This window comes from Penaeus vannamei, chromosome 15 (assembly GCF_042767895.1).
Source record: "Penaeus vannamei isolate JL-2024 chromosome 15, ASM4276789v1, whole genome shotgun sequence".
NCBI classification, from domain to species: domain Eukaryota; kingdom Metazoa; phylum Arthropoda; class Malacostraca; order Decapoda; family Penaeidae; genus Penaeus; species Penaeus vannamei.
In genome coordinates this window covers 29,708,072-29,718,926 of record NC_091563.1, presented here as the reverse complement: position 1 = coordinate 29,718,926, position 10,855 = coordinate 29,708,072, and the positions used below count along the sequence as shown (strand labels likewise).

General features: G+C 42.5%; 1 long non-coding RNA gene across 1 annotated transcript; it reads right to left on the bottom strand.

The window, feature by feature from the left end:
* Positions 1-9,670: 9,670 nt before the first annotated feature.
* LOC138864250 (uncharacterized) lies at positions 9,671-10,555 on the bottom strand. Its single transcript, XR_011399120.1, has 2 exons — positions 10,195-10,555; positions 9,671-10,053 (listed from the first exon to the last, which is right to left on the bottom strand). It is a non-coding gene; the product is annotated as an uncharacterized lncRNA (long non-coding RNA).
* Positions 10,556-10,855: the final 300 nt, after the last annotated feature.

Sequence of the window (10,855 nt, the reverse complement as noted above, 5' to 3'; positions counted from 1 at the left end):
AGTTCCCTAAGAGAGAACAAGGCATCTGCTTCATCAGCTTCGAGTGCCTTGTCTCTTATGAGAGCAAGTCTTTCTGGATTTAAGTTTTGTTGTTTTTCTCTCATCATTGGAGGCAGATTGTTGGTGCTGGTTCTGGCAGAGAACTCAAGCACGAATCTGTTAGCCTCTGATTGTGGGTCATGATGAGTGCATTTCGGGGCTTGGCGGCTTGTCGCTTGCCTGACCCGTTTCCACAACTCTGTAAGGCTGGTCTGGTACCCAAAAGACTGGCACCATTCCAGCCATTTTTCCTGCCTTACTCTGTTGGCAGTTTCCTTGGCATCCACAATAGCTTCCCTCAGCAGGGCCAGATTGTCGGGAGATCTTTGCCGTCGGAAGTTTTTTCTACACATATTAACCCTGTGGTTGATCTCTTTGATCTCGTCATTATAGTACCAGGCGTCTTTGTGAGTTCTCTCCACCATTGTTGCAGTGGCAAAGGTGAGGTCTAGGACCCCTCCCTTCACATGCGTTGGTTCTTTGGTGTTGAGAAGAGCGATCTCAGGGAATGTCTCAAGCACTTCTGCTATGTGAATGCCTGCCGCGTTCGGCCTTTTGCGTGGATTCAGCATGGCCATGTGTGCATTGAAGTCTCCCTCTATGATCACTCGGTCTTGTGCTGCAGTAGCACAGACCTGGTTTATATCTAAGCTCTCACACAGTGGTTTGCTATAAGTATTGTATATTTTTATAGAGCCCCCAGGAAGCTGAATCTCAACAGCAAGAGATTCAACACCATCTCCACAGTGCGGCGGATTGGCTATTAAGGAGCAAGGGATAGCTTCTTTTACCAAGGTCATCAGGCCTCTAGCACCATCCAGGTTTGGAGTGGTGAAGGCATGACATCCTGAGAAGCACACGGATCCCATTGTTAGTGTCTCCTGGAGCATGACGACGTCAATGCTCCTTGCTTGCACAATGGACTGGAGATAAGGACAAGGATAAGTCCGATATGCGAAGCTGAGCCTCGCCCGGGCTATGGGGGAGCCCGGCCTGTGCCGACAAATGTCGACTCGATCAACGTGTGTCAGCGAGTGCTGACGCAACAGAGTTTAGTCCTTACCCCACCGTGGTGCCCAGCCACAGTAGTAATCTCCGGGCGACAATAGCAACTTCTCGCGCCTGGGTGGGGCGCTGGACTGGAGAAAGGAGTTCTTGCTTTTATAGCTACAGATATTCCACTGCAGTATGCTTAGATTGTGTGCCATGATGGTTACTCAGTGTCACTTGCTTCATCTTCCGATGCCCCAGTGCTGGTGGCATCAGATAAATACAGATCCTCATTGATTGAGGATTGTACAACTTCCTCTAAGTCAGACACTCCGGTTAAGGCCTTACCGAGGGGTGTAGGGCCTAGGTTGGAAGTGTCACCTCGGGTCGTAGGACGAGACTTTGGCTGTACAGACTCGGCCTGCTGCACAGTTTCAGCCTGTCCTGACAGACTAGCTGGGGTTTTATGTGATGTTTCTTTTGAAGCTAGCCTGCCATCCGAGGATTTGGGGAGGGGAGCGCTGCTCGTTATCGGTTTGGAGGCTTCTAGCTTCCTTCCCTTCAGAGCCGCCACAGTTTGGGTCATAGCCGTCATGGCGACCTGCACTGCTTTCTCCGCCTCCTCACTGGTCCTCCCCAAGGCTGTTGCTACTGCAGAAACTACAGCACTCAACAGGAGAGTCATATCTTTCTCGTCAAAGAAAAGATTATCATCTACTGGGGGGACCATTGCTGTGGACTTTGAACCTTTTTCCCTTTGGTTCTTTTTTGTTGTTTTGCCACTAGCAAGCTCGGGGAATTCCTCTCTGTTAGAGATATCCAATTTTCTCTGTGGGGGCGACTCCTTCCTCTTAGGAGGTCGGGGAGTCTTTTCTTTTTGATTTTGTTTTTTGTTTTGGCCCCAGACATAGGTGCCTGGGGGCGCAGGGACAAAGTCAGGACGCTTTTTGGCTAGCTCCTGCTTTTTAATCACTGCCTGTTTCCTGACAGCAAGCCAGGCTCCAGGCATGATGTTTTTTGGCACAGTTTGGACACTTGGCTGTTGTGTCCTTCTGGCCATCTTTGTGTGCCTTAATACACACTTCCGTTTCGTGTGCCTCGCTGCATACACCACATTTGGCTTTGGCCTTGCAGTTGGCCTGGTGATGCCCAAATTTTTGGCACGTGAAACACCTCAAGGGCTCTGGCACATATGTCCTGAGCTTGTATGAGCCCCAGTTACCCAGATCAAGGGTGGTGATTGGGGCTCCCTTGAGGATAACAAGGACTTGCCTGGTTGGAGACTTCCCTTTGGTCATGCGGGAAGCCTCCACCACTTGTGGGAGAGACGTGATCACCTCCACGTCGAACCCTAGTGGAAAGCCAAGTAGCACCATCTTGGACTTTTTCTCTTGGGAGGTCAGTGGTGAGATACACACCTTCCTCCCATCTTTTAGCACCTTGATTTCCTGCAGGAAGTTCATGGTGGCTTTGTCTTTGGGGGCAATGATCATGCCCTTATCTCTGGAGATTCGGATTGATAATCTCACATTCCTTTCCTTCTCCAATGCCCTTACCAGCTGGTATGCATTGTCGAAGTCTTCAGGTTTTTTTGGTACCTTAAACCGCGTTAGTCGACTTGGGGTGTGTTCTGCCTCTTCTTCAGAGTCAGTTTCCACCCTTCGTCGCTTCACGCCTCCCCTTTGCAGGGGTTTAAGGCCTTTGGAAGTGGGGGCAGCTGTTTTGACTGGTACAGCTGGAGCCCCTTCTTGACTGAGGGAGTTCTGAGGGGAGTTCAGGCTTCCCTCAGTCTGGTGTGCATGGACAGACTTTGTGGTTGGTGTTTCTGTCTTGTCCTTGCTCGGTTCAGCAGGCCGGACACGTTCGGCCTGCTTTTGGGTTTTCTTTCGCCCCCCTGCAGCCTTGAAAGGCTCCAGGGTGACTGCCATGGTCTGATTCATTTTGTGGTGGTCATTAGAGAGTTGGAAATAGATTGGTCCCCTTTCGGGGACCTCCTCTCTGGGTGAGGTTTGAAGAAGGGCCTCACAAAAAGCTCTGATCCCTGCACTCGACCCTTCAGCACCACAGGACAGGAGATCCCCCTGGGTGGGCTGAACTCGGAGTTTTGGTGTGGTAAACGCTCTGCACCCCAATCCTGCTACAAGGGGGGTGTGATCACGTCACCGCAGCCCAGGCGAATGTTGGAAATCAACGTTTCCTGCAGGCCCAGGCTGCACCAGGAAGTCAGAAAGAGAGGGCAAGAGTTAGACACCGAAAAGTCGCCCTTGGTGCGTGGCCACAAACTATGTCCAGGACCAGAGGGTCCAGACCTGGTTTGTAACATCGCTCTCCAAGGGAGCGGTAGTGGGGCACTAACTACAAGAGAAGGCCTGGCCAATTGTCGCGGCGAACCACGAGAAATTGGCGGAGCTCTCTGTGTAGTTTGTTGTCAAAGAATATCGAAATCAAGCTCAAGTCTGGAGGCTTTAGCTCTGGAGAATCACGCCAAGTGAGTGACAATAATGCCTCGCCAATTGGGTGATCTCTCTGCACACCACAGGAGAGAGGGCCTGTGAGGTGTGTACATGATTCAGTTCAGTTCAGTTCAGTTAGATTTGCGAAGTCATGCTTCGCCCGGGCCTTTTCTCTGGGGTGGCCCGGCCTGTGTTAACTATTTCTAGTTAACTCAAATGTTTTCTTTGAACTGCATGCTTACCGCGGTGGCTGGATTGCAAGCAAGCGATCCAGCTGCCATGGTGAAAGCATGTTGCACACCCTTTTTACCAGCCCGGCGGCTGTGGTGGGTGGTCCCTGTCTCAGAAATTGTGTGTGTACACAATTCTGCAAGTAATGTAACAGGGTGGCGTTAGGCTCGCCGCAGTGTTTACATGACCTCCCAGACTCACTGTCAATAATTTGCCAAGCGCATTGGTAACCTAGTCTTAGTCTGAATAGTATGACTTCGGTACCTCGTTTTGTTGTACATAATTCTGGGAAAGACAAGTTAAATATATGTTGTTTCGGGAACTCGGGTAGAGAGTCTTGTCCTGTGATCATTTACCTGACTTTGACTAATTGAGAACCTCAGTTCAGTTCAGTTAGATTTGCGAAGTCATGCTTTGCCCGGGCCTTTTCTCTAGAGTGGCCCGGTCTAATTGAGAACCTCAATAATAACAACAATAATAAAGTTGCTCATCGCATTAATGATACTTATGATGATAATTGTAGTAAGAGAACGACAGCATACAGGCACATAAATTAATTTATAATGCCTTTACTCTTTTTATTAATATAGCTATCACAATTTTATTAACGTCTCTATCATCCATTTTAATTTTACCATCAACATTATTTTTGTTGTTCAGATTATAATTCTGTCAGTCATTATAACTTCCATTGATATTATCACAACCATAATTGTTATTAGTATCATTATTATTTTTTTCTTTGGTTACTGCTGTTATTATTATTCACTACTATTGTAGTTGCTGTTATGATCATGATTGTTAATGTCATTACTTTATTTACTATCACTGTTAATGTTATTTTCCTTATTTTCGTCATTACCCTTAACCTTACTATTCGTATCACTATCAACATTCTTATTGCTATTGATATTTTTTTCTTTATAGTATCATGTGTATGTGTGTATGCATCCAAGTCTTATGCATGACTAACTTTCCCAGGAAATCTTGATGTCAACTTATCCCTTTCATTATTCTATTTGATCTTTAGCTGGATAGCGAATGTGATACATAATCTTGCATTAATCGTTCTTTATTGAAACAGTCACATTTTATCTTGGGTTACAATATTCTTCAGGAGACAGAGGTTCGGTTAGTTCCTCTATCGCCATTCATACTCTCAGTAAGCAAGCATTTGCCATTAAATTGATGGCCATCACAGGCCCGTCCACTACGCAGACCGGGATGGCCGTGGGAGACGTGACGGCGGCTGCGCTGGCCAGGGCAGACACGCAGGCAGTCGTCCTGTGACTCGCTCGCGGAAGCCATGTCGGCCGAGTTGGATTCCAGTGCTGCGTCGTCGCGGCAGACTGGGACTTGGCCAAGGCAGACACGTCGCCCAGTCTGAATGCAGGTGCTGCTCAGGTTTGTCGTCCGCACGTGTTGATGGAAAGTCTGTCGGGAATAAAGTTATTAGAATTATTTTTGATAAAGAATTAGACATATTTTACAACAATGTTTATCATAGGTAATGGCATTTTCAACATGTCACGTTATAAGTGAATTATCGTTGTTTGTATACACCAGATTTCAATACGTTTAACAATAAGAGTTAAAATGTACAGAGAGGATATTGCTTGAATGGTTGAAATGCATTAACTTACATCTCTTACTTCCGAGCGTCGTCAGTGAAATCCTTTTAGCCTGAAATGACTTGTTCAAGGCAACAGGAGGTTTTCACGCCTTCCCTTTTCTCTTCTTTCTTTCCTTCTCTCTCCTTGACCAGGTCGATCACCTCCACAGAGATTTCTCCGATCTTGCGACCCATTTTCACTTCAGTTGGATTTTCTTTTCCTAACGCTAGTTTCTTCAAGTTTTCCAAACAGGTGTTCACGGCGCTGAAGTGTCACTCCGCTTCTTTCCATCTCTTGTGTTCAGGAACGAGTCCGTGAACAACTACACGAAGCAGTGATAAGGTTGTCCTCTGAAACGTCCGCCTTTCGTCAGGTAGATCTGCACGTGAAGCTGTTGTGGACACGACTGTGCAGCCCAACGGCGAATCCATCTATATAAAGCACTGTAGGTTGCCTTGACACAATATTCTAATATCAGGACGCAATAGTATCATCTGCTATCAAACATGAAATCACCTTTCTTATCAGGATTATCAGATGTTACGTACGCATCCTATGGGACGTGAGAACGCGACCGATTTGTAAAAAAAAAAATGGATGAGGTTGTCTCTGATCTTGCCATGAAATGTCTGAAAAGAAAAAATAGGGAAACAGATATTAAACGAATTATTCAGCTGGATCGCTTGCTTGCAATCCAGCCACCGCGGTAAGCATGCAGTTCAAAGAAAACATTTGAGTTAACTAGAAACAGTTAACACAGGCCGGGCCACCCCAGAGGAAAGGCCCGGGCGAAGCATGACTTCGCAAATCTAACTGAACTGAACTGAACTGAACCTTGACACAGTATTCTAATATCAGGACGCAATAGTATCATCTGCTATCAAACATGAAATCACCTTTCTTATCAGGATTATCAGATGTTACGTACGCATCCTATGGGACGTGAGAACGCGACCGATTTGTAAAAAAAAAAAAAATGGATGAGGTTGTCTCTGATCTTGCCATGAAATGTCTGAAAAAAAAAAATAGGGAAACAGATATTAAACAAATTATAAAGAGCCCATATATTTCCTTTCTTATATTTCATTGCGTTGGTTCTTACTGCATTATTTTGTCACTCGGAAAGACAAAGCGAAACTTTTCATTAGCAAACCACATCCGAGTGCATAATCTGCTTATCAGTGCGCGTATGTTTACAACATGATTTATTAGTTGTTTTTTTTTCAATAAATTACTTATTCTCCTCTCCCTCTCTCCAGCTCTTACGCCCGAGGTTTTGTTACTCACAGAGAAAATATGTTTGCGATATTTCAGAAACCGGATATATGGTTTAATGTTTGACAGGAAGCTATTGTTTACTGATATAAATTAATATGGAGGGGGTGACTTACATCGTTTTAAATCAGAAATCGTATTTTCAATATACTTCACACACAAAAAATGTGGTATCTCAATATTTGAGGTTTACAAAGAACATATGGGTATATATATATAAGATTTTCTTTATTAAGAATACAATTAGCCCCCAGGGAGGAGATTCGATTGAAAGTAGTCGTATGGTGGATGTTTGAATGGCAACGTCAGTTTATACTTGCTTCTTACAGTATTCGGATTTTGTTTAAGGTTATCTATTTCATTGTATATACATCTTGATAATGCAAAAACCTTAATCTTATAATGCGTTTGATAAAATGGCCTTTAAAGAATTGGTAAGATTTTTATGATCATACTGATCTCATTCTATAAATGCACCTATACAAAGAAAAATCAGCTATATCTGTATTATGATTTTATTTGAAGTGCAATCAACCCTATTTCTGCGAAGGACAAGGGGATTCGAAGAGGCTGAAGTCGAGATATCGGAACGGTACTTCCATCCTGGCGAAAATCCACAAACCCTTCATCGGAGGCATCACGCCTCCGATGAAGGGTTTGTGTTTCTTCTCCAAGACCTTGCCAAGAGAACGAACACGCCGACTGCCGACAGCGTCCGGTTTCCTCCTCCGAGCAGACTCCATTCGATCGGCCAAGAGCCTCATCTCCTGAATCACTGAAGATACCTTTACTTGCCCGATTAAAGGTTTCCATAAAGTCGTCCAGGGGCGACATAAATTGAGTCACTTTACTCCTTTCCGAAAGCATAATCATCGAACTGAAATTGGCGGCAGCTTCCAAGAAGCCATTTGGCTCCGAGTCTGTGGGCAGCGAAGACGCAACAACACAGGAAAAGTAGCATAAATATCTCCATGATTGGCACTTGTGAAAATGCGTTATGTAATGTCTTTGTGGAAGAAAATGTGGCTTAAATATATGTTGTTTCGGGAACTCGGGTCGAAAGTCATGTCACGAGACTGCTTGCGGAGAACCTGACCTCGAATTAGGTAGAATTAATTGTATAGGTACACCTTAAACATGATAATAATAACAATAATAAAGTTGCTGATGATGCCTCCAGGGTAGTACAATGGTAACGTGTCGGCTTCTCATCCGAGGGGTCGGCGGTTCGCGCCCCGCCCAGGCGCGAGAAGTTCCAATTGTCGCCCGGAGGTTACTGCTGTGGCTGGGCACCACGGTGGGTAAGGACTAGGCTCTGTCGCGTCAGCACTCGCTGAAACACGTTGATCGAGTCGACATTAGTCGGCACAGGCTGGGCTCTCCCATAGCCCGGGCGAGGCTCAGCTTCGCATATCGGACTTATCCTTATCCTTATCCTTATCCTTGCTGATGATGATATTGATCATGATAATAATTATGATGATATTGCCCATGATAATAATGATGATATTGATCATGATAATAATTATGAGGATATTGATCATGATAATCATGAGGATATTGATCATGATAATAATTATGAGGATATAGATCATGATAATAATTATGAGGATATAGATCATGATAATGATTATGATAATAATGATAATGATTATGATAATAATGATAATAATTATGAGGATATAGATCATGATAATGATTATGATAATGATTTATGATAATAATGATAATGATTATGATTATACTGATAATGATTATGATAATACTGATAATAATTATGATACTGATAATAATTATGATAATACTGATAATGATTATGATAATAGTGATAATAATTATGATAATGATAATGATTATGATAATAATGATAATGATTATGATAATACTGATAATAATTATGATACTGATAATAATTATGATAATAGTGATAATGATTATGATAATAGTGATAATAATTATGATAATAATGATAATGATTATGATGATAATGATAATGATTATGATAATAATGATAATGATTATGATAATACTGATAATGATTATGATAATACCGATAATGATTATGATAATACCGATAATGATTATGATAATAGTAATAATGATTATGATAATAGTAATAATGATTATGATAATAGTAATAATGATTATGATAATAGTAATAATGATTATGATAATAGTAATAATGAATATGATAATAGTAATAATGATTATGATAATAGTAATAATGATTATGATAATAGTAATAATGATTATGATAATAGTAATAATGATTATGATAATAGTAATAATAAATATAATATCCATAATATTGATGATAATAATGAAAAAAATATGAGAACGAGCGAGAGACAGAGAGGAAAGACGAAAAAGGACGAGCGAAGATAAAGACAGAATCAAATCGAAAGAGCGAAAGGAGAAGACGCGCACGAAGACGAGTCCGCCCGTGCAATCCGGTAACGGGGTTCGCGATACGAGAGAGATAAGTGAGGAATCGTGCCAAGCCTTTGCTCTTATAGGGGCACACGATCCATTTTTATGCTATTGCGAATGCTGCTGTTATTAACATCATTGTTATTGTGATAATTATCATTATCATTTATATCAGCGTTATAATTTCTATTATGGCGTGTGTATATTATCATTGTCATTAATATCGTTATTCTTGTCATTATTGTTTTCATCATTATCATTATCATCTTTGTAATTATTATTATTGTTGTTATTATCACTGATATAATTAGTAGTAGATTGTATTAGTATCATTATGAGCATCATCATTATAACTGTTATCATCATCGTCATTACTATTAACAGCATTTTTATCATCATCATGAGTGTCGTTATCATTAGTTATTCCTGTCACTTCTATTATCATCATTGATATTTTATTGATATTGTTATCGCTCTGTAATCATAGGTTTATCATTATCATCATGTGTATCTATATAGACAGGTAAAGTGTACGGGAGCATGTGCGTGTTAACTTAACAATGAAACCTTTACAATGACCTTGCTTTCATTATTCTATCTGATCAGAATTCTGGCACAGAAGGGTTTTCAAATCACTGAGTTCATCAACTGTTTATTTTTACTGAAACAGCCATGTTTTATTTGAAGTATGTTCCTTGTACCTCCCACAGCGGTAGCACCGAAGCTCCTATTTCGACTAGTTCATCTTTAGCCGTTCAGGTTCTCAATGGACTTGCATTTCTTCTTAAATTCGCGGTCATTTCAGGTCCGTCCCCACGCAGACTGGGAGTCTTCACTGACAGTGGCTGTGGACGTGATGTACCCCCACCATGTTAAACTCCAGACTAGGCGAGTCCCCCACGTTGACAGCGCAGCATCCCACGCAGACCGGGATGGCCATCGGAGTCTTCGCTGACGGTGGCTGCGCTGGCCGCGGAAGCCGCCAAGCTAGTGTGATGTGTGGCCGGTTTTCGTTACCATGCCTGAAATATTAATATGTATTATATTTTTGCTGCAGTGTGCCAATTTCGAGAGTATCTGACTGTAAGAGGATATGCAGTGAGGAATATGAAACAGCATATGGTTGAATGCATTTACTCTCTTCCCTGTCTGAAAATGCTTACATCTCTTACTTCCGAGCGTCGTCAGTGGAATTTTTAAGGTTTGTAATGACTTGTTGAAGGCAACAGGAGGCTTTCACGCCTTCCCTTTTCTCTTCTTTCTTTCCTTCTCTCTCCTTCACCAGGTCGATCACCTCCACTGAAATTTCTCCGATCTTGCGACCCATTTTCACATCAGTTGGATTTTCTTTTCCTAACGCTAGTTTCTTCAAGTTTCCCAGACAGGTTTTCACGGCGCTGAAGTGTCACTCCGCTTCTTTCCATCTCTTGTGTTCAGGAACGAGTCCGTGAACAACTACACGAATCAGTAATAAGGTTGTCCTCTGAAACGTCCGCCTTTCGACAGGTAGATCTGCACGTGAAGCTGTTGTGGACACGACTGTGCAGCCCAACGGATAATCCATCTATATAAAGCACTGTAGGTTGCCTTGACATTATTCTAATATCAGGACGCCAACAGTAATATTTGTCATCAAACATAAAATCACCTTTCTTATCAGGATTATCAGATGTTACATATGTATCCTATGGAACGAGAGAACGCATTAGATGCCTGAGTAATTCCATAACTGTTGTCTTTAGTAAGGGGGGAGGGGTACCTAGGGTGTTCATTCATTAAGTACAGATAGTTAGAAGTATATAACATGTTTTGTCACGTGAGTGA